General features: G+C 39.9%; 1 protein-coding gene across 3 annotated transcripts in view; it reads left to right on the forward strand.

Moving 5' to 3' along the window:
* The window catches only part of Abcg2 (ATP binding cassette subfamily G member 2 (Junior blood group)), a 114,110-nt gene that overhangs the window by 10,581 nt on the left and 78,622 nt on the right, over positions 1 to 24,907 (forward strand). Inside the window, exon 1 of one of the 3 annotated variants that reach the window (XM_029478607.1) lies at positions 2,751 to 3,210. The exons of the other annotated variants lie outside the window; for them this stretch is intronic. The gene's annotated coding sequence lies outside the window, so the exon portion shown is untranslated. Of the gene's footprint in view, positions 1 to 2,750; positions 3,211 to 24,907 lie in introns of those variants that run through there. 3 annotated transcript variants of the gene reach the window in all.

The following is a 24,907-nucleotide window of genomic DNA, read 5'->3' on the forward strand; positions in this document are numbered from 1 at the left end:
TCTTTCTTTTTAAATACATTTTTACTTATTGATTCTGTGTGCATATGTATTGGTGTGCACACACCATAATGCATGAGTGGAGTCAGAGGACAACTTGTGAGAGTCAGATCTTTTTCCACCATATGGGTTCTAGGTATGGAACTTTGGTCATGTAGCATGAACCTTGAACCTTGGTCATAATCCACTGAGCCGTCTCATCAGCTCCCCATCTTTTAAAATAAATATTTTTAATTAATTTATTTATTTGGTGTGTGTGTGTGTGTGTGTGTGTGTGTGTGTGTTAGAGCACATGCACACATCTGTGCTTGCACCATCCATGGGTTGAGGTCAGAACCTAACATTTAGGAGGTCTCCCTTTACATAGCTTGAGGCAGGGTCTCTCTTGTTTCTTCTTATATACAATGCTTGATTTGTATTAAACTTGTCTGAAAGGTTTGGGGTTTGGAATGTAAGGGGGCCACTAAGGGAGATTGTCCTTGGGATAAGAGACTTATTTGAAGAATTATTAATTACATGGGTAGGAAGACAAAACATCAGCATGGCAGAAGTTCTGAGCAAGCTCCTTGCCCCAGTGTCATAGGAAGACATACACACACAGCATGGGTGGGTTCTATAAGAGTTCAGGATCATGAAGCAGAACTGGAGTCCCTTCTTATAGGTCTCAGTGGAAGGGACAGGTCTCATGTCATATGCTTAATGAGTCATCCTCAGTGTGAGCCAAGCTGTCCTTGATTCCCAGGTCACAAGGGAGGTGGCCCTGCATTCTGGAGAAGGATTGCATGACTCTGAGAATGCTGAAGGGGAAAAGAACATCTAGTTGAGGTGGATCCATTATACCCGTAGCCCTCTGATGTCCTAGGTGTCTGGTAACCTTGGGGAAGTGTGAATGACACTTGCCATTCTCCTGAAAGCTGGGCACCTGGGCTACAGGATTAGAGGATTAGAGAGTCATTGACAGCTGTGGCTGTAAGGAGGAAGCTTCTGCCTGTAAGCACAATTAGCTTATACTTATAAATCTAGCATTGTCTCCATGCAGAAGGGACGCTCTTTGATGCCCAGCGAGTACGTACGTTTCCTTCAGCTCACTTGGTAACTTAGAGGTTTGTGTAAGGATCTGTTAGATCCCAGCCTCTCTGGACTCCTCTCACAGATACTGACAGTCATGCTTCTGGTACTTTGTGTGTCACTTGCTAACAGGCTCACTTGGGAAGTGCAACTACACCAAAGACTTGTCACAGTTTGTTCTCCACCCCTTCCTCTGCTTCCTGCCTGGGAATCTGAGAGCCTGACTGTAGACTCTTGTTGTGAACCCCACTTCCTAAAAGTGTATGGGAAGAGGCCTTCTCTTCTGTGCGTAGGCTCTGATTCTCTGTAGAAACTTCCCCATGAGGTCACTAGTGTTTGCGACCCAAACTCTTCTGAGAGCCCCTGGCATTCTGCTGCTCCTGTCTGTGTGTTCACGGCATGAATAACTCTCATAATAAACTCCTTAGTCCCCAGTCATCGATCTGTGTCCCCTGGAATCACCAACCTCAAATCCAAAACCTATCAGTTTGTGGACTTGGTGGGGAGAAGTGTACAGGGGCGGTGGGATTTGGTCATAAAGACGACATAGTATTAAAGCTGACCACAGAGACTTGGTTAAGGCTTTTTAACTGNATTGAACATTTTTTCCTTTGTTTTGGATTACGTATAGTTTTGATGCTGTAACCAGGCAGGTTTGATGCCTGGCAGGAAGAAGATACTTTAAAGACACTTGTGCCTATCCTTTTGGCTGTCAGACTATTGAAACAATAGCCCCAAAGAAATTACAAATTACCCAAGAATCTCTCATGCTGGGAGAAAGAAAAAGCTGAGAGGAAGCCAGGAAGACATTTCAGCTTGACAAAGAACTGTCCCCTTGAGCAAGATTTACAACTTCTCCGATGACCCACCAGAAAGCTTGGATCTCAGACAGCAGTGATTGGCCAGACCATTAGGAACCTGAAGCTTGAGGATGGCTGGGGCAGGGATTAGCGGTGTGTGTGTGTGTGTGTGTGTGTGTGTGTGTGTGTGTGTGGTGTCCCGTCCAACCGTCTGTGGATTTCTTTGCCCTTCATTCCACGGTATGATTGATTCTCCTTTGCTTTTTTACGTTAGGTTTATAAATATAGACTTCCTAAGAATGAGTAGCTGACCATCAGTGCCGAGGCTCTGGCACTAACTGTGATAACAATGCGAGGCCAGATTAAGCAGCTTCGTGTTGTAGTAAATGACCTTTAGCTTTCTGTACCGCCGCTATAAAACATTCTGTTTATTCTNTGAAAAGAAACCGTTATCTCTTTCCTCCCCACCCCACAGTCTGAGGTATGTAAGTAACTTCAGACATTTCAGAATTCTGTCATCGCAGTCTGACCAGCTGTTCACAGCTTTTGTTTATAAAAGGACAGTGTGGCCATCGCACATTACACGAACAGCTCGCCTTTCCTCTTTAAATCCCGGGTGGGCCTTGCAGTGAAACCTAACTCTGGTTTTGCTTTGGTTTTCATTCGCTTCTTTTTCAAATGTATCTTCTTCCTGCTTACTTTTTTTTTTAAGGCAGCGTCTGCAAAAGGAGAACCCCCTTCTATAGGACTAAGAGACAGGAAGTTTACGCGGGGGGTGGGGGGGGGTGGGGTGGGGGCGGGGACGGGAAGCACTGCTAAAATAGGTTTACTCCCTCGATTCTAAAATACAGTTACTGTTAAGGCTGGAGATGCTGCTGCCCAGAGCACAAGATATAAAAAGATCTCTCTGCCTGGATTTCCTCTTTTCCAGTCTCCTTGCCAGCAACTCCAGAAAAAAACCTTCAAAGCTGATAAGAGGGGTTAGGTTGTCTTGAGTTGGAACCCACATTTCTTTCTTGATTCAGGATAACCAGCTAACAGATATTCACTACTGTCGTCCTGAAATTAACTGAGGATATTCATTAATTTCCTGGAAGCTAGATTTTTGGAAAGTCTTGATTTTGCCTGTCTCTTTAGGCAAAACTTACCAACTTTGGGGATTGTCTTCCTCGTCCTCTCCCTGCTTTTTCTCAACTCCACTGCAAGCAAGAGTGGACATACTCTTAGGGTGGCTTTTGTGGCAGGCATGGATCCTAGCTGAGCTCTTTCTCCAGTGTACAATATTGCTGCATCTCACTGAGGCCTGAACAGTTCTCCTTTTAACACCTCATTACACATAGCTGAGGTAAGTTGTCATTCTTGTTTTCTTCTGTTAAGAGATGATCTTTTCTTAGGATCTTAGGAACTTATGCATGCCATGCAAATGACCTACCTCTTAGCTCTTCTCCCAGACCTGTCTTGTTTTTATATCTTCATGCTAAATGGAGGGTTGTTTTTGTTTTGTTTTGTTTTGTTTTGTCTTGTCTTGTCTTGTTTTGTTTTGACTTGTGCATCTACAAATGTGTGATTAGATCTGTACTTTCTACACTTGAGTATGTGAATGAGTCACTGGAGGATCTTATTAAAATATAGGATGAGAGTATGGTGGTTTAAGAGTAGTCAGAATGTGTTGCATGCATGGATGCAATCAGCAAAGAATGAATTTAACTAGTTAAAGAAATAAGAACAAGAACTGGAGATGTAACTCAGTAGTTGGTCACTTGCCTAGCATATTTAAGGCTCTGGGTTCATTCACAGTGCCACAAGGAACTGGAAATTAAAAACCCTGCTATTACCCCGAGATTCTACTTTTTTTTTAAATTAGTTTATTTTGTTTTAAAGACATGGTCTCACTGTGTAGCCTTGGTTGGTCTCCAACTGGGTATGTCAACTAAGCTGGCCTCAAACTTGATCTGCCTGTCCCCACCTCTTGATGCTAGGATTAAAGTCATGCACCACTGCATTTGCCTTAGAATTTTTAAATTTTATCAGGGGTTGAAATCAAATTCAAATTGTGATAGGCTAGCCAGTGTCCTACCTCTAAGCTGTATCCCTAGCCCTCAAATTCTGCCTTTTAACAACCTACAAGTTTGTATTCCAGCCTTGAGTAAGTAACAAGTGCTTACGTAACTCTCTAGAGATTTTGCTTTTTAAGAATGGGCTGGAAGGTACAGACAGGACTGGATTTGGCTGAGCACATGACTAAAGAGCTGAGGAAAACAAAATCAAACAACATCCCTGCCCTGGTTGTCTTTCATTCTTATGTGTTGTCTTTAAATTTAGAAGTTTTTCTCAAGGAGTTCCTAGATGCTGTAAGCCAGGTTAGGGTGTAGGTGTCTCCTTTACTGCATGTTCCTTCATCTTTGAGCAAAGCCCTTTCTTTCTTCTCCACACATCACACATTTATTTACCAGCCCATTCTGCTTTTATTTCACAACACCAGAGAGGAGTGGTGAGAACAGACGCTACATGCTCAGAAGTCTGAAATAGCTTCTGTTAGATCTTTTACAGCAGAGGTTTGCCAAGCATCCATGATGTAGGCAGAGGTACTCTTTACTCTCCAGGTCAGTCCGGCTATGACTCTGGCACTCTTTTTGACACTGGTGATAGAAGAAAGAACCAGAAATCCCTACTTGTTTGGAACTTACCTCATAGATAGATAATAAAGAAGAGGAAAATAAATGTATGAAACAGTGTATAAAAGTTATTCAGGGAGGCAAAAAGGAGGTTTAACAACAAAGTGTTACGGACAGCTATTAGAAGGCAGTCTGAAGAGACAGAGAGAGAGGCAGGCAGTGGAGAAAGGCATGGGTGAAGCAGAAGACCAGTGTGGATGGAGTAATCACTTTATGGTTCCCACAGCTGGGCATTTGTATTCAATAGTTACTGCTGGCTTAAGGCGACAGCTTACACTGCAGCTTAATGGCACTCTCCACAGGCCCATTCACCGTTCTATGAAGTCAGCTCTTTCATCATAATAGGGGTATGTAGTGAATTTTGGGAACATGTGGGTATTTCCAAACCTCATATGCTGTATATATATGCCTGTGGTGAGAAGCAACGTTATGTCAAATACACGACAATATCCTTGTTCTTGTTGCAAGGAAGTGATGTGCAGTGTGATGCTAGATAAAGTATTCTTTAGTGTCATGAACATAATGCAGAGGGTCTGCAGGCCAGACAATTAAACTTCCACCATGAGTGTGAGATTATCCTTGAAGGATTAAGTTGATCTTCCTTGGATTGGAAAAGTGTACATTTATTGAAGCTAGGGGGACACCTGGTCATCCTGGGTAATTGTATCACAACAATTGCTTAGCATTGGCTTTGGCTGTTGGTAGACTGGGGACACCACAAGAGTGATAGGCAGAGCACCCTGAGAAAAGTGAAAAGCATGCTTTAAGTGCAACTGTGTTATCCTTGTATGCTGCCAGAGCCAATTTGTGACATGGAACCATTGATGGACTCTGAGAAAGCCTGGGGAAAAATGTTATGGGCATTCCAAGAGTCAGTTATTTTAGCCATCTGATATTTTAAAATCTCCTTAATGGTGTGCTTCAGTGGACATACAAATATCCTTATATTCTGTGTCAGTTGTCAGATTTTCAGTTAGGAAATATTTGTTAGGTTAGTGGCTGCATACTGGGTACTAGATGCTATGTTGTCTATACTAAAAATCTTAGTCTTGTGCNGCCTTGGAGATTGGCATTTCAATCTGATTGAGGCTGTAATGATCTAGCAATCTACTTTGTTTTTGTTTCCTCTAAGGAGATGACTTAAATAGGACTTAGGGGAAGGTTTTGGTTATCTTCCCTATTTTTGGAATTAATCTCTGCACTTTTCTTAGGGACACAGTACAGGCTGAGCATCCCTTGATCCAAAATAGTTGGGGCCATAAGTGATTCAGACTTGAAAATATGTGTATGTATTCCTTAAACACTGAGGATCAGACCCAAATCTAAGTGCAAGACATGTTCACACTTCCTTATTCACATATACTTTGCAGTACAGTCTGCAGGCAACTCTACCTGCATTTTTACTGTGATGTGTCATAGAAGGCCACTTGTACAATATTCAACATTTTGTTACTCCAAGTGTTTCAGACTATGGAATGCTTCAGTTTGGGGGTTTTTGGATTTGGGGTTCACACTTGCATTGTTTCTGTGTTCTTGGGAGTGGAAGGGCAAGTTCAAGAGAACCCTGTTTAATGCTCGCTCCCATCACAGCTGCCACTCTGCAAGGCCTGCAATCTACATGCTCCTCTGCAAGGCTCAGTCTTTGAATAGTTTCAGGTCAGGTGGACAATTTTAGAAGCCATATCTAATAACCCCTGTAAGTGTGGACTCTTTCCTTGNCCAAGAGTCGCCCTGAGTAGATCTCGTTGGGGCAGCATTATCCAACGTGTATTTCTAGACCAGCACTAATTGACAAACTTATGGTGATTATTACTGGGTATTAATTGCAAATCCAAATCCACAGACATTATCCTAATCCTATTAAATCAGAATCCTGGAGAGCAGTTTCCTAAATCAGTATTTTCCTTAAGGCTTTGTGAGGGGTGGTGCTGCTGCACTTGAACCAGGGTTGTGAGGATGTCTTCCTACTGACCTACACCCTGCTGTTGAGCTAATATACCCTGAGAATTGACATTTACTGAGGCTCACCACATGTAACTATTGATAAATACTTGTTTCTATCAGTAGTTCTCAACCAGGATCAATTGTGCTTCTTACGTAAGATTATTAAATAAAACACACTTTTAAATATAAGTATCCCCTGTATAATAACTTTAATCTAAGACTCAGGTTACATTTGTATCTGTTAATAATTCCCTCCCCCCATGCAAGCAATCCTAATTAAATACAGTGGGACACATATACACCACACACGCGTGCACGCACACACACACACGCACACACACTTGCACACAAAAATAACCAGAAGGGGGAAGATAAAATTTAGTGGAGGGTGGGAGGAAAGGAGGATAATGAGGAGAAAGATAAAAAAGTATATTTTATATGTGTGTATGTGTTCAAAATTGAAAAATAAAAAGAATCACTACAAAAAAAGAAAAAAGAAAAACTTCCAATATATGCTCCTCAGAGGGCTCTCAGTCTCTGCATGGACTTAGTGCTGAGTATTGGGTATAAGGCATGCTTTGACCCCCTAAGTTTCTGCTTCCCTGTGTATGTCATGAGGATCTCAGTCCCATGATCATTGTGCTCTTGCCATTGAGTACAACAAGGGGTCAGAGAAGTCTGGTTACCTCTCATCCCTCTAGCTTACCCTGGAAATTGTATCACATTCTCTCTAACAGTCAAGCTGTACCTGCTGGCCTTTGAGGTCACTGTTGTCGCCCTGAAGTTAGGGTATCCATTTCCATGTCAATCACACCTAACATTCTGTCTGACCTACAGAGTTCTTCAGATTTAAGTCATCTATTATTATATCTTCTTTGTGTCTGGCTCACCAAAGCATTTATTAGACGTGAGCCATAGCTACCAGTTTTAAAATATGTATGTATGTATGTATGTATGTATGTATGTATGTATGTATGTGTATATGTGTCTGTCCAAGTGTATGCATTCTTATTGTAAGTACACACATTTATCTACATGCATGGAGGCCAGAAGAGAGAGTCAACATACCCACCTTAATTACCCTGTGCCTACTTCTTTGAGCCAGGGTCTCTGCCTGAATGTGAAACTCATTTTCTTGGTAGGATGGAAGCCAGCAATCCCCAGTCATTCTCTTGTCTCTGGCCCGTCTCAGAGTGGGTGTTACAGGCATACATGAGACATCCAACTTGTAACATAGATGCTGGAATTCAAACTCTGACTTTCATGATTATACAGCAAGCACTCTTAACAGCTGATCCAGTTCTCTAGTTCCAATCTATTCATTTTTAAACATTTATTTGGTTAGGGGTGCATGCGATGATACTATAGAGCGTGTGTAGAGGTCATAGAACAACTTGGAGAAGTTGATTCTCCCCTTCCACCATGTGGGTCCTAGTGATTGATCTTTGGTCATTGTGCTTAACAGCAAGTGTCTTTACCTTCTATGCCACCTGCTACTGCTTGTGGACGTTGTACATCGTGGTGCGGTCATTGTGCTTAACAGCAAGTGTCTTTAGTTTCTATGCCACCTGCTGACTCATCAGTGAATTTTTTATGTACTGATGGAAGGATTATCCCAGAGAGTCAAGTTGAAGATGGACATGCCCCATCCCCTGGCTGAACATAATGGGCCCATTATTTCTGTAAATGTTGCTATCTTTTATCTAAATTTTGTTAGAGATTTTCTGATTTTTCAATTGCAGACTCTAGAATTTTATCAGCTATCCTTCTCAAACTGTTACTGCCACCTTCATTATTCCACCAACATGCTATACTCTAAATCCTTGGGACCTAATTCCTTGGGAATTGTGCTCTCATCAATGACTTTGATTTAATTTCTTTGGGTGATTGGGATTCCAAGGTTGGCCTTAAACTTGCTGTTTGCTGTTCCTCTGACTCAGCCTCCTTAGCGGTGGGATTACAGATANGAGAGGCCATACTTAGCTTTGATGATTACAACCCCCAAGAGCCACACATCCCCAGCTCTTCCTAAATTGACAACTCCTAAAGCAGCATGTTTTTTAGGATAAGCTCACTCCCTCTGGAGGAGGCCCAAGTTACTGTCTCTGACAGTTAGTCCAGATAAATATTGCTGCCTACAAAATCATCCCACATTTAAGTCAGCAATTTATTACTAATCTCTTTGTTTGAGTAGAGTGGGTTTGAAAGAGAACCCAAGGACAAGACTAGAGAGCTGATGGAATTTGTGGGGATTTTTGAAGAGTGTTGTTGTAAAAGAGAGCAGAGCAATAGAACAATTGGAAGGAAATGTGGGATTAAGAGAACGATTGAAAAAACTGAAAAAAAGAGAGAGAGAGAGAACGACTGAAGATGGGGTAAATAAATANCAGCATGTTTATGCTGTGCCAAGTGATCCGGAAGACTTCATATTTATAAGACGACACAGAGGAGAAAGAGGAAAGGGCTGTCACTGAGCAAGGAAAGAAATGGGATTTGATACAAAGCAGGTGCCCTGGCCTTTACTTAGAAAGGTAGACTGTTCCTCTCATTACAATAAAGTGAGCACTGCCAGTAATCTCAAAGTTCCCCTTTGCTTCAATTTTCTCAGAAAAGCAGGAAATGATATTATCACTTGAGAATGATACACACATGTGCATGGGGGGGGGGTGAATATGATTGGGAGAATGAATGAATGAATGAATGAATGAATCAAATGACTATTGAAATAGAAAAATAAGGACAAGGACAGGAGTGATGGCACATAGCAAGACTTTCTCTTTCTCCCTCCCCCGCCCCCCCCAGAGAGAGAGAGAGAGAGAGAGAGAGAGACTGCAAAAGGCTAAGGCTAGCCACCATACAGTATCAGCTGGATACCAGTGAGACATCAGAATTCTTGACCCTGAATTTAAAATCAGATGAGTCATTATTCTTATATGTTTCCCCCAGTTTCATGCAGGATGGAAAAAAAAATAGAGAAGTTAGAGTTAGTGGGTTTTGTCTAGAGTCTGCCTAGGTAAAAGAGGGAGTTTAGGTGCTCTCAGAGGTGTGAATATAGCAAAAGATTGTGGACTTTCAGCAGGCGTGGGAACATGGGAACTAAAGAAGGCCACACAGGATGCAGCACAGTGAGGGAGTGGTGTGCAGCTTCTTGAGCGGTCTCGAGGAAGAATTGGGTTACTAATGGTGACTTGAAAGGGAGAGAAATTGGGGGTGGCAACCCCCAAGACATTACCTGGGAGAACTTTGCAGAAGCAGGGAAGAGTGTTGGGAAGGTCATCTGCGTACTGAGTTACTGAGATCTGAGACAAAAGGCATGCTGGACAGTGTNAAAGATGGCAGTGGTGGTGAGAATCCGATAGTGACAAAGTTTAAGGAAGTGGAATTCAAAGCTTAAGTTTAGTGAGGACTGTTAGATGGTCCAACTTGGAATGTTAATAGTTTGTGTTACTTTCTCCTCTAGGAATAAGCAATATCAGAATGTGAATGGCCTAATGCTTTTAGGAAAACTTGTTTGTGTAAAGATGTTTCATGCTTTAATCACCAGAGGGTGCCAGAGTCAAGCAAATGATTCTTCTTCTCTTCATATGTGTATACAATATAGGTTGAGTATATATATACTCTACTGGCCCCCCTTCAGCCCCTTGAGAACTCACCCCCAGCACATTTTCCCCTCAACTTCATGTCATACACACACACACACACACACACACACACACACACACACACACACACTTCTGAAACAAATATCCAGTTAGTGCTGCTTGTATGTACTTGGGTACTTTTAGTTTTCATCTGTAGCTGAGATGATCTTCAAGTAGTGGAAGGAGGCACTATTTATATTGGAGAGGGGAAATGTGTAAGTGAGAATTTGCCACATAAACTAGGACATGTGTTCTTCTCTCCATACAAATCTCCAACTTTTTATAATTTTGTTTGTGAACCTAGTCTTTAGTGGTGCAGCCATCTCTCCAGCTCCAAAGCTCTAATTCCTATAATTAAAATGAAAACAGGAGAAAGTGGACAAACTGGCCTTCACCTTGATAGTGGGGAAACCCTCTCCTCTTTACTCCACCTCCCTAACTATCTTTACTGCACACTTCATGTTTCCCTTAGAAATAATCAAACAATGTTTCAAATAACAGAATTGTTGCATTCAGAAAAGTAGGTAGGGCNTCCAAAACTAGCCTGAAGTATTCTTTAAATTCTAAAAGCTTTGGTTTTTGTGTTCTATGGCAGTTCTTCTGAACTTGTCTTAGTTTTAGATATGCCTTTCATGCTAAGTACATTAAAACCCATATGTCCAGACCCCTTTGGAGTGGTGGGGGGTGAGGGGAGGTCCTGCCTGGTACTTCTGTAGGTCAGAGGGCAACTCTAAGGTATAGATTCTCTTCCTTCCACCTTGTGAGATCCACAGATCGAACTCAGATTGCCAGTCCTGTGATTGTTTGCCTCTACTGGCTGAGTTATCTCAAGACTCCCAAATGATTTTTCTATTTAAGTATTTCTGTCAAATTTTTTATCTTTTAATTAGCCAAAACATTCTCATTCTCTTTCTGTTTCTCTATCCCTCTGTCTGTCTCTGTCTGTCTGTCTCTGTCTGTCTGTCTCTGTCTGTCTGTCTCTGTCTGTCTGTCTCTGTCTGTCTCTCTCTGTCTGTCTGTCTCTCTGTTTGTCTCTGTGTCTCTGTCTCTGTCTCTGTCTCTCTCTGTCTCTCTGTCTCTCTCTCTCTCTCCTAAATGAGGAGAAAGCAATCTAGGCACCAGCATCCATCTCTTTCTGCTTCCTGGATGCAGATGCAGTGTGATCAGCAGTCAAATGTCTCGGTTGCCAGAACTGCCTCTCCATAATGCAATATGCCCTCAAGCTCAGAGACAAATAAACCCTTTCTTCCTAAAGTTTCCTTTGTTAAAGTATTTTATCACAGTGTAAGAAAAGTAGCTAATACATATTTTTTGTTTCAAGCAGAGGATATTTAGTTTGTATGTGATTTAACATTTTAAACGTGTGAAGACCTTCACACGGTGTCGCTCATGAGCACAGTGTTTAGATTTTTCAGTACAGACATGTTTCAGAAATAAAGGACTTATCACCAAGGCACAAACGCAGGCAACCCTTTCAGTCCTCTTAAAACCCAGGCAAAAAGGCATGGATAATTAGTGAAAATAGCAAATACCAGAAGTTACTGTTTTGCCCTTCAGTTATCTGTGGCAAAGCTGTACTGCTATATTCTCTCATCTTCTCCTCCTCCCTCTCCTCCTCTACCTCCCCCACTCTCCTGCCCCCATTGCATGAGAACACTTGCCATTTGCTTGAGTAAACTAGCTTTGCTTACAATTTTTACTTTATTTTTATTTTTACTTTATTTTATTATGCAAGAACAATATGGTACTGGAAACATGTGTTTCCACAGAATTAATTGGTTGGGATGTGTATTGTTTGTTTCTTTCCACATCCTTAATTTTGCTCTTTCTTTTCTGTAATGTCTGCCTTTATTTGTTACTTGACCTTTTTCCCTTACNAGTTTTAATATTCTTTCTTTGTTTAATGCTTTTGATGTTTTAATTATTATTGACAGGAGGAATTTTTTTTCTGATCCAACCTATTTGGAGTTCTGTAGGCTTCTTATATGTTCATGGGCACTTCTTTCTTTAGGTTAGGGAACGTTTCTTCTATAATTTTATTGAATTACCGGCCCTTTTAGTTGGGAATCTTCACTCTCTTCTGTACTTATTATCCTTAGGTTTAGTCTTCTCATTGTGTCCTGGATTTCCTGNATGTTTTGGGTTAGGAGCTTTTTGCATTTTGCATTGTCTCTGTTGTGTCAATGTTTTCTATAGTATCTTCTGCACCTGAGATTCTCTCTTCTGTCCCTTGTATTCTAGTGGTGATGCTTTCATCTATGACACCTGATCTCTTTTCTAGGTTTTCTAACTCCAGGGTTGTCTCCCTTTGTGCTTTCTTTATTTTTTTTCTATTTTCATTTTTAGATATTGAATGGTTTTGTTCATTTCCTTCGTCTGTTTGGTTGTGTTTTTCTGTAATTCTTTAAGGGATTTTTGTGTTTCCTCTTTAAAGGCTTCTAGCTGTTTATCCATGTTCTCCTCTATTTCTTTAAGGGAGTTATCTATGTCCTTCTTAAAGTTCTCTCTCCCCATCATGAGAAGTAATTTTAGATCAGAATCTTGCCTTTCCAGTGTGATGGTGTATCCAGGACTTGCCATGGTAGGAGAATTGGGTTCTGATGATGCCAAGTAACTTTGGTTTCTGTTGCTTATACTTTGAGGTTTTTAAATTGACTCCAGACTATTTAAAATTAAGGTTTNGCTCAAAGAACATAACAGAAAACAATGCCTGTTTTCTTCTGCAGCTTTGATAGGTTAAATTTGTAGCTACGCTTGTTTCACCAATCGTATTTAAATTTGGTAGAGTGGAGGAGTTTGTATGGAAATAAGTTTGATAGCAAGGCCCAAGTTGTTGCAATATGTGTCAGTTAAATGCAAAATATGATTGCAAGTTCCATGAAAACAGGAAGATAGGTTGGGCTTGAACAATGCTGGTGGGTCACTGAAGGTACTGCCAGTTCTTAGTGTGGGCTTAGCTTTCTCATGGTTGCTTCCTCCTTGGCCAGAAGCTCTTTGCTTTTTCCTGAGGCACATCCAGTAGCAGGGACACAAAAGGAAAGTCCAAAGAATCCCTGGAGTTCCCTTTTCTTCAGCTCACACTGGCAGGAAACCTGAAAACCTTCTCACTTCTCTAAAGTATAATCACCAAAGATATTTTAGTTTGATTTCTTTGAAAATCATTGAAAAGTCTTCACAAAACACCAGCAGGGTATAATGTTTGACTTCATCAACATGTACATTTTCCCAATGGCTATCTGAATTCATGACTCTCCAATGCTTTATTTGGTAAAGTCAAGATTCTAATCTTTCTTTCTTTCTTTCTTTCTTTCTTTCTTTCTTTCTTTCTTTCTTTCTTTCTTTCTTTCGTTGGTTTGTTTGTTTGTTTGTTTGTTTGTTTGTTTGTTTGTTTGTTTTTCGAGACAGGGTTTCTCTGTATAGATCTGGCTGTCCTGGAACTCACTNTGTAGACCAGGCTGGCCTCAAACTCAGAAATCNGCCTGCCTCTGCCTCCCNAGTGCTGGGATTAAAGGCATGTGCCACCACGCCCAACAAGATTCTAATCTTAAACATTAAATGATATTTATGCCAAGTATATTTTTAGTTATAGTTTCTTTTCTCTCTTCAAACAGAAGACACTAAACTTTCAACCACTCTTCCTAAATGCACACTGATTCCAATCCAGTTGCTGTTAAAAATAGCTAAAAATATAAGTAACACATACACACACACTAATTTTAAAAACTACACCTCTTCTGCTTGCATAAAGATAATGTTATCTTTTGCTTGTGTTCAACAGTCTCATCATTCCTCCCCTACAATGTTCATGGGGACCNAGAGTCTGCTAAGAATATTCTTTCCTCACAACTGACTATAGAGTTCCAAGTCTACAACCAGCCTATATACCTAAGGCTAAAAGATTATCATAAACAAAACTTGGAAAGCTTGTAAAAGCCAGAGAGTCAGAATGTCTGATGTGAGATTGTGCTTACTACATGTTACAGCAGTGGTTATCAACCTATTGGTCACGACCTCTTTGGGGCAATCCTTTCACAGGTGTTGCCTAAAGCCATCATAAAACACAGATGTATGTACAATCCAGTTCATAACAGTAGCAAAATTGCAATTATGAAGAAACAACAAAAACAATTTTATGGTTAGAGATCACCACAACCATATTGAAGAACTGCAACATTAGGAGGGGTAAGAACTACTGTTCTAGATATGTGCCAAGGTCTTTGAAATAGGGCTTACTTAGGAAAATGGCCTCAGACAAAGCTACTCTGCTAATTTTTTTCCTACACTCCAAGGTACTAACATTTTTAAACATAAAATCAAGCCTTTTCTAGTACTCAAATAACTGATATCAGTGTAGTGGCACACACCTCTAATGTCCATTTTTAAGAAATAGAGGTAGAAACATCAGGTCATTCATTGGCAGCCTGGGCCAAAGACCATTTCAAAATAAATGATTAAATTAATCAATAAAAACTAAAATAAATAAATTATAAAAATGATTAATCTAAATTCGCAGTGTCCTACACTAGTATAGCATATGATACCATTCNTGGATAGAAGTGAATGGTTACTCCAGATAGAGAGCTAATGATAGAACAAAGTGAAGATGTCACCAAAATTTAACTTGGTGAACCACTGAGTTTTACTGAGGTTGCTTACAGAAATATGGATGAGGAGTTACTTGCGGGCAGAAATGACTCAAAGACAACCATTTCTCCAAAATAACATCCCTCATGGAATCTGGAAAATTCTAGTGTACTGTATAGCCTAAAGGTAGGTCCGTATGTCAGAGAGTATCATTTCCTGTTATATCAGTTGGTCTAAGCCTCTTCCAGATGGCTGAGTTTATATGAGAGTCTTTTAAGCAGCTTGATTGGTCTCTGTGTCTCTCAGGTGGCCTGGCTGGTCTGTGAGTGTCTCTCAGCAGTTTCTCTGTGTCTCTCAGGTGGCCTGGCTGGTCTGTGAGTGTCTCTCAGCAGTTTTTAGTGCTTCTATATGCTTCAAGAGGGTGGGGCCTTGTGTGTCTAGTTAGTTTCAGGGACTTCCTGAAACCTATTGTTTATGTCCTGGGCTTAATGAACTTTCCTGCAGGATGGAAGGTTTTGACCTACCTTGAGAATATCTGTGTCTTAATGAGGGTCCTTCTAAGATTGAAGTTCCTATGATTAATTCTAAATCTTCCTAGAATGAAAATTGCTTTTCCATTTCAGAAACTGTATGTTACCACTGAGACTTTTGACAGCTGGCTTAGAAGCTGACTGAGCTACTATGGCTTTTCTTATCTAACCTCAACTTGTGCTTATGAGCAGTGCAATAGTGCTAGGTTTATGGTACATGCCACCTAAGTGTGATTGCTGACCAAAGACTACAATTTATTCTCCATTAGTTATTATTAAAGTCTCATTTTCCCCTTGTCAAAATAAATTCTACTGTTATTTTGTGTAAATGTTGACCATCCCCAACAGATTTATCATTTATTTGGGAAACAAGAGTCTTTTTCAGAATTTTCATGTGCAAATTCTGAAAACATCAAAGCTTCTGGGTGNTTCTTTCTGAAACCCTCAACCCTGCCAACACTGCTTTAACATTTATGGTCAGGGTCTTAGGCCCAGAGACTATAAGAACAATCTCTAGTTCCTAAGGGCAAGAAAGCACTGTTAACCTTCTAGAGTTTCTCTGAACTTCTAGACCTGGTTGATAAAGATTCTAGTTACCGTGTACAAAGGAAAATCCAGAGAAGCAGTGAGAAATTGTATTCTGGTCCTTAGGCACCTCTGCATCCATTTGCATCATTACACTAAATGTAAGGATTCCAGCCAGACTTCTGGATGTTTAGTGGTACCACAGTATGACTCCAAGACATGGCCTCTGAATAGGCATCTGCACAAGCTGGTTCAGCCATGGCGCTGGGAGCAAATGTGCAGAATGTATGGCTGATATGTCCAGGCTTCCTCTTCTCTAGAAATCATTTTATCTAGGGGGCCAGAAAGCTCCTTGGGAGACCTGAAGCACAGGCAGGTATCCTCCACCTGTCCCTGACAAGCATCCTTACCACATTTCTGTTTGAAACTCTCATCTAGTTTTTTCTGTACTTTGTGGCACCAAAGTACATGGAAACTCACCTCCTAGAATCTAAATGGCTGATACTTCTTGGTATTTCATGTGACAAACACCACCTTCTTCCTGGCCAAAGAGCAGACATTGTGAGCCAGTGTTAAGCCTTCCATCTTTCATCTCCTTCCCTGTTTTGTAGTCTTGCCAGGTGATCGTATTGCACAACTTTTGTACATAAATGTTATCTGATTCTTAGTCCTTGAGAGTCTGGGAGAGGTGTCTAGGACTTTACCTTAAGTAGGGTTGATGTTGTAAGACTGAGATTCCCTCGCTGAAGGGAAGATAGGTGTAAGGGAAGTAGAAGGCAGGTGCAGGACCTGTGACACTTTGGTGATTTGCAGGGGATGGGTGGAGTCACTAGTACATCTGGTGTCTGTTCATTGCTTAGGGCAGTCCTCCAGTCACCGCAATGGGTAGAGTTGATAAGAAAGAGTTGAGGTGGGAATCTAANTTTCCCAGATATGGATGGGACAAGGGTACTAGGTAGCGGTGGATAGAGTTAGTGGTTCAAATTGAACCTCCCTGTGTGATAGGGAGGCAGAAAGGGACTTAGGAAGATAGGCTGGGCATGTGTTCCTTGGCAGGTCACAGGAATGGGAAGAGCTCCTGGTATGATTCTAGTAACATCCCCGGAAAGAAGCAGTTCTCAGGTGGTGGGGATGGATTAAACTGGTATCATGAGTCTGGTGTCTAGCTAGATAAGGTACCAGGCTCCCACAGAATGGAGGAGTGGAGCTCGTGGGGTTCATGGATTTAGTGTAGGGGGTGTCTGGGTGCCTTGTCTAGGGATGGGCAAGAGCTCTGGGGCAGGGAGACCTTTAATTCCAGGACAATGTGTGCTGTTTAGGGAAGTCTATTAAAAAAAAAAAAAAACCAGAGCAAGGCAAAGTTGATTAACAAAAGTGCAATTATATTACATATATTAAATAGGGGATGTATACAAGAAAACTGGGAGAGTGTATAGTGTCTGATATAGTCTTCTCCTTGGCATGAGTGCCAGGTCTGCCTCAATATGGTCCTTTACATACATACGTGCAAGTGCTGTGCCAGCCTCTATGCCATCCAGCCTGTGGCACAAACTGATTTCTGCCTCACAGAACACACATGGCAAGTCTATGGAAGTCAGAAAACTGATGGGGGTTGGTTTTCTCCTTTCACTATGAGGTTCCCAGGGATTAAACTCAGATCTACAAGCTTGGCAGCAAGCACCTTTACCCAGTGAGCATTTTATCAGCCTGTTTTTATGTCTTTGATCCAGTGCCTCACCTACCCTGGCTGACCTCAAACTTGTTATATAACTCAAGGTGACCTTGAACTCTTGATTTTTCTGCCTCTGTCCACCAAGGTTTATGCTATCACACTGAGTTTATGCGGAGCTGGCAGTTGAACTCATGCTGGGCAAGTTCTATACCAGATGAGCTACACCCTAGCCTGCCCTAGTTTTAAATGCTAATTTCTATTCTCAATAAAGCAGAAAAACACTTATTTTGATGTCTAAATCAATTCCTGATAAGGTGTTGATTAATCAGAAGTACTTTGTCCTTGATATACTTACAAATCAATCTGGGTAAAAGGCTGAGCCTCACAAAGCAAGTCCAGAAAGTGATTTAAGTATACTTGGGCTAATTAGNTTCATGGTTGCCAACTGGTCATAACTAAGGTCATAGGAAATTTAAGGTATGAATCAGAGTGGTAATTAATTGGTTTCATGTAGTACATTCCTAAGAGACACTCATGTTCTCTACACAATCTCTTCCAGGTAACAGTAAAAAAGAGTAGACATGATTGGTAATGACAAATACTTGTATCATCTGTTTCTCCCTAGGAAAAATCTTTGGTACCAGGAAATGTCATAGCTCCCCAGTATCTCAAACACTGGTAATTGGGATTAATATTAACTGAAACCATCCAGAAGGTGATTATTCTTTGCTAGGAGTTCTATGCTAGCANAGAACTTCTAAATAGTTATGTCGTGTTTCATAAAACAGCAGTATAATGGGGCAAGAGAGAGTACCACAGTGGCCTAGCCAAGGTGTTTCCCTGAGGAATCACCACCATGTGACAGGCCTAGTATAAAAGGAAATTTATTGGGTGAAGGGAAGGGGACTGGAAAATGGGAAGAGGCAGAGAAAGGAGGGGGACAGAGTAGGACAGAAAGAGAACAGAAAGAAGAAGAGAGGAAAAAGTTGGCCAGAGACACATGGGGAAGAGAAAGAAATGAAGATGAGAGCTGGGGTAGCCTAGCAGTTCAGTTCTTATACTTGACTCCCACCTAGAAGGCAGCAATGCAAGATGTTGTTAAGTAGTTACTGGGCAGAGCCTAGAGGAATTGCCAACAAGGAATTGCCAAGTATTTTCACAAAATATTTGGAGATGAATACTTTGATAGGATAGAAAGTTTGAATAATTTATAGTCACCTCCACATTAATAAAACCCAAAGGAGTATTCAAACTCAGAAGTCTTTGAGCTGATCACACACTATCTCAACTCTGTAGTTTCTGTATAAACAAACAAACACACAAAACCAAAAAAATCCCTTTGTGTTAGTACATTATTTTTTTAAAAAGTTATATTTTAAATTATTTTAAAATCATGTGTCTGTATGGATATGTACTAGTGTACATGTGTGTCCACAATGGTCAGAGGCATCAGACCCCTTGGACCTGGAGTTAGAGGTGTTTGCAAACATTCTAATGTGGGTGCTGGAAACCAAACTAGGCTACTTTGCAAGAGCTCTAAGTATACTCTTTATTCAGATAGGGTATTGCAAAATAACTGTAAATCTTTTAATTGTGGTTAAGGCCAACTAATAAAGGTAACTGTGATACTTTTCAATAAAGTGTTATCATGTAAGGATCACTATGTTGCGCACCACGATGTACAACACTTTTCAATAAAGTGTTATCATGTAAGGATCACTATGTAGCTCAGGCTGGTCCTAAACTCAGGGATTGGCCTATTTCTGCCTCCTCTGCTCTACCTCTGGTGGAATTAAAGATGTGTGCCACTATGCCTGGTTTATATGAGAATTTCTGTATAAAGAGATCCCTTTAAGATATAAAAAGGCAGGTTAAGAATTTGAGACGAGTCTGGGAAGGATAACAAGTTATATTATAATCAATAAAATTATAAAGTATCTTAAAGTCCTTATGGACTGTCAGAACCTATATCACCCACCATCACTGTTCCTCTTCTTCATTTATTCATTTATTCAAAGTATTCAAGTATTTTGTGAAAATAACTTGTTGACAATTCCTCTAGCCTCTGCCCAATAACTACCTAGCAACAACTTGCATAACTGCCTTCTAGGTGGGAGCCAATTATAAGAACTGAACTGCTAGGCTACCCCAGCTCTCATCTCCATTTCTCTCTCTTCCCCAGGTGTCCCTGGTCATCTTCTTCCTCTCTTCTTCTTTCTGTTCTCCTTCTGTCCTTGCCATCTTCTAGATACCAAGTAGTTTCCTGCCTTGGAATTTCGTTTCCAAATACAGAACATTTGTCCCTTCATATCCACAGGATATTCATTCTTACATTCAACCAATTCCCAATCAAAAATATTCAGAAAAATTATATTGGACATGTACAGGTATAGTTCCTTGTCACAGTCTCTAAACAGTACAGTGTAACAACTATTTAAGGAGCCTTGAATTGCATTAAGGATTATAAGTAATCTGGGGGTGATCTAAAGTATATAGAGTATGTACATAGGTTTTGTGCAAATTCCATACTAATTGATATAAGGACAGAGGAACATAGAGATGGAGGTGTCTATGGGTTGCCAAGAACCAAGCCTCCATGGATCCTGAGTGGGGGTGGGAAACTAAACCTGGGCCACAGCTTCACATGGAAGAGGGAAGTTTTTGCTTTTTGCCTGTTTACCCTCACTCTTGCTGGCAAGGTTTTCTAACCTATTGCTTAAACTTTGTTTTTTGATTTTTTTTAATTATTATTTTTTTACTGGTATTTGTAGCAGGATTTTAGCAGTGCCTTTATATCTGGCATGGAGTGATGGTACCTAGTATTTGAAATAACCTTCTGTCAGTGACTGTTATCTAAGATTCTATGGGGTTCTTTTCTTTTTTCTTTTTCTTTTCTTTTTTTCTTTCTTTTTTTTTTTTTTTTTGCTTCAATGGTACCTTTAGATCCATAACTTAGTCTCTGAGAGGCCTGGCAAACCAGGAAGTTGCAGTATGGCTGAGAACTGCTCAGGTGATGGGTCTTTCAAGACAACTCTGAGATCNTGTAGCAGGATTTTAGCAGTGCCTTTATATCTGGCATGGAGTGATGGTACCTAGTATTTGAAATAACCTTCTGTCAGTGACTGTTATCTAAGATTTTTTGGGGTTTTTTTTTTTTTTTTTTTTCTTTTCTTTTTTTCTTTTTTTTTTTTTTTTTTTTTTGAAGGATTTTCAGATCCTTTGCATAACTTAGTCTCTGAGAGGCCTGGCAAACCAGGAAGTTGCAGTATGGCTGAGAACTGCTCAGGTGATGGGTCTTTCAAGACAACTCTGAGATCAGATAAGATGTTTTGGTATGCAGAAGTTGACTTGAGGAAAAAGACTTTTGTGTAACAATGAGCAGGTTTTAGGAAACTGCCAGTGTCAGTCCTTGAGAGGCTGAGGCCCCTGCTGCTGGAGAGGTCTAAATTCATTCTGCCATGCCTCTCTCTTTCTTCTTCCATAGATCAATAGTCCTGTACAACCCACAACACCAACAGTTACTAGAACCCTTTGCTTCATGACTACAATGTAGACTGAAGACCAGTAGCTCTCTAAGTCTGTCTGGCACTGCAGCATCAGATAGGAACTACTGAGACATCTAGTCGGCTTGGACTGAATGACAGTTTGATTCTTGACCTTTCCACTGGGAGACAGCCATTGTTAGATTACCCAGATCACAGCTTGTAAGCCACTCCTGTAAATCATATTATATACAGTAAGTCTATCGATTCTGTTCCTATAAGGGAACCCTGTGACTAATCCCTAATATACTATGAAATAACAGATAAAAGACTCAAATTGGCATTTATCTATTGCCTTCATGGCAGCCTTATGGCATACTAATAAGACATTCTTTTAAGCTGAAGTTGTTTGTATCAGCTCAGTAGTAAAAATGTTGAGTTTGATATGTTCGTACTACTTATCAGCCAGGAAATTCAGTCATTTTGGGTTTGGCACTAGAACCCTACCAGCACCCTTTTAAATTAAAACTAATTGCACAGTCCAATACATGAAAAGCTATAATTGGCATAAATACTTTACATTTTAAGAATTAAAAAAAAAATACTAACTCCGTAGAAAGTTAGTCAATGGATAATAGAGTATTTTTGATGAATATAAAAATGTTGTGGAGAGAATTTACAAATTAGAGTTTATAGTAAACCTCTAAAATAAATTCACTACTGCCTTTATTTTGATACTGAGAAAAGTTTGACTCATGGCCGGCCTCGTAGCCAGAAATGGTTTTAGATCTTTGTATTATTTTGCTGTTTTATAATTTTATGATTCTCTGGTGAATAGAGATGACCAGATATTATTTATTCAGAGACAAAAATGAAAACAGTACAAGTTAACATACAGGTATCTAATATCATACGCGTGTGTGTATGTACATATTATACAATAAAATATCTTAAATATGATTTTTACAGTTCCCTGTAAATATTAAACAAATATGTGTATAGTTAGAAGGCATGCTTTTGCTTATTGTGTTGAAAAGCTTTCTTGACATTTAGATCCCATACATTATTTTTGCCTTTTGCAGCCTTTTAAGTGCTGCATAGACTTTGCCACTGAGCCTCACACTCCAATCATTTCATCCATTTAAAGAGTACAATCTAATGTTACTAACATACAGACTTTTTTTTCTTTTTTGGTTTTTCGAGACAGGGTTTCTCTGTGCAGCCCTGGCTGTCCTGGAACTCACTTTGTAGACCAGGCTGGCCTCGAACTCAGAAATCCGCCTGCCTCTGCCTCCCGAGTGCTGGGATTAAAGGCGTGTGCCACCACGCCCAGCTCACATACAGACTCTTATTAGGTATGTTGAACTCTCATAACAATTACCGTTCTTTAGGATGAACACCGATTTTAAGATGTTTATGTCAGGTCGCAAAGACTCCCTATTTGAAGTGCAATTTCTCATCAAGAAGCAGATAATCTAACTGTAAAGGTTTGCCTTCCTAAGCATTTCATAAGTGGAACACCAGAGCCTTCTGGTCAGATCATCACTTGCTCGGCGTATTTGTGGGATTTGTCTCCTTTGTAGCATGGCTCAGTATTGTTATTGTTGTTTATATTTTATTATTGTTGTTGTTGTTGTTAGGTAGAGCTATTTCACTGTGCAGCTATATCACATTTTATTTATCTACCTCTAATCTGAGGGACTTTCTGCTTCTTTGTTATAGAAATTTCCTATGGACATGTTAGTCATGTTAAAAATGGTATTTTACCTTTAAAAGTAAGCCTCAAACTGTTACACATCCATCATCTATGTGTGAGCATTGCAGTTCTTGTATCTTCTCTGCTACCTTGCTGTTGTCAGTATATTTTATTTTAGCCAGTTTAGGGAATATGAAATGATAGCTCATTGGAGTTTCAATTTGTATTTGCCAATGACTGATGATACAAGCCATGGATCATTCATATATCTTTGAACAACTGTGTAGATCATTACCCTTTTTCTTTATTTCTTGATATTACATTGCCACCATTCTTCATATATTCTGTATAAAAGTTGTTCTTGTATCTTTTGTCCTAAGGGGAAAAAATACAATACTTGCATTTTAATTTAGTTTATACAAGGAAACAGACGTATATTATACTTTTTATAGTATTATGTGTATATACACTTTCATGTCTCAGACCATCAATAAAGGATGCCAAGGGATGAACCTAAAGAACCTAAAGAACTGAAGCAGAGAGCATGGAGGAGGCATGCTGCTGACTGGCTTGCTTTCAGGCTCAAAGTTAACTGTTTTCCTTATGCCTTATAGGATGACCTGCCCAGGGGTGGCACTAGCCACAGTAGGAGGGGTCCTCCCATAAAAAACAAACAAGAAGATGACACAAAGACATGCTTACAGGCCAATCAGTTGGAGGCATTTTTTTTAACTGAGGTTCTCTTCTCTAGATGACTTTGGTTGGATCCAGTTGACAAATATCACTAGAATAGTATATAAATATGTTTGCTTGAGCACATGCATAAAAACACATGATATTTGTATTTGGGGGAAATGTTATGATGTAGGTAAAAGTTGTTTTCCTACCTTTGATTTGGATATTTCTCCCAGTATCTGATTTATATTTTCCTTTTCACTTTTAACGTATATTTAGAAATGATATGCACACAAAGAGTTTGTGCAGTTCCTGAAGCAGCTCTGTAGTATCCTACCATTATTATGCCATAATGTGAAATCTATTTATTCACTGACATTTAAACTAAGCAAAACGTGTAACACATCCTTGGCAAAACCACGTACTAGTGTAGTTGGAAAGGGCCTGAATAACATAATACCTTTCTAACTTTCAAGTCATTTCTTGCTTGTTTGATTGATGTAATCATAATTCCTGTACATGTGGTTTTATGGAGCATACAGAGTACAACTTAGAATCAAAGCAAAACAGAGAGGAAAGAAGTGTAAAAACAATCAGTTATTCTTTGTAATATTAGGCATTTAATTGCTGGCTCAAGATAAAAAGAATTGGATGTCAAAGACAATGAAGAACTTTGAACTCTAAAAATAGCCATAATGGAAATTCACTGTAGAAACAACTTACTTTACAAAAGCAAGGCAACAGCAGCAAGCAAGAGCCCATGCTTTTATGGGAATGGTAGTGTGCATGCCAGATAAAGTATGACTGCATACTTACCACCATCTGGAGCCTCCAAATCCATTTGGGATTTGTATAGTTTTGGATGTCTCTTTAAATTGACTTCTTGATTTTCATTCAAACATGTACAGTAAGGCTAAAGAATAATTTATGCTCTCATAAGGGAGAAAAATAAGCAGTTAATAATAAAATTATGAATCAACCACCTTAATATATTATGTTAGTATACCTATAAGTATAAAAATAATACGATGAGATCAAAAGGTATTTATTTGAGATGAATGAAACTGATAGTCATCTACCTAGATTGCCTTAGGAAGGTTAAAGAGACTGAAATTAATAAATTGAGAAAGCAAAATTGGGACATGGATGTAAATTTTATAGAAAAAAGAGTAGGGAACTCAGAAGATGGTGGATGGTATCTAGTTTATGCCCAGCCAGAGTTTCCAGGGGCTTTGAATATATGAATCATATGTCCAGTAGTAGAAGGTTTAAAGAGATGGGAGCAAATCGATGTGCAAAGGCAACAGCAACCTGGTTAGAAGGAAATGCCCAAGAAACCCCACTCTTTTTGGCATTGGGCACTCAACACCTGCCCAGCCGCCTCGAGATGCCACTCTGAACAGATTCTTCCTGCACTGGCAGCTTGGCAGCCCAAGCCTATTTGCGAGTCATACTCTGGATGCTCACAGTAAGAGTTCTGGGACTATACACTGAAATATGGCCAACAGAATACTGCTAGAGTGAGCGTATTCGTTACTTTTCTGTTGCTGTGATAAAATACCATGACCAAAGATAACTTTTGGAAGAAGGCATTTATTTTTTCTTTTTCTTTTTTTTT

Source organism: Mus caroli, chromosome 6 (assembly GCF_900094665.2).
Source record: "Mus caroli chromosome 6, CAROLI_EIJ_v1.1, whole genome shotgun sequence".
In the NCBI taxonomy this organism is placed as follows: domain Eukaryota; kingdom Metazoa; phylum Chordata; class Mammalia; order Rodentia; family Muridae; genus Mus; species Mus caroli.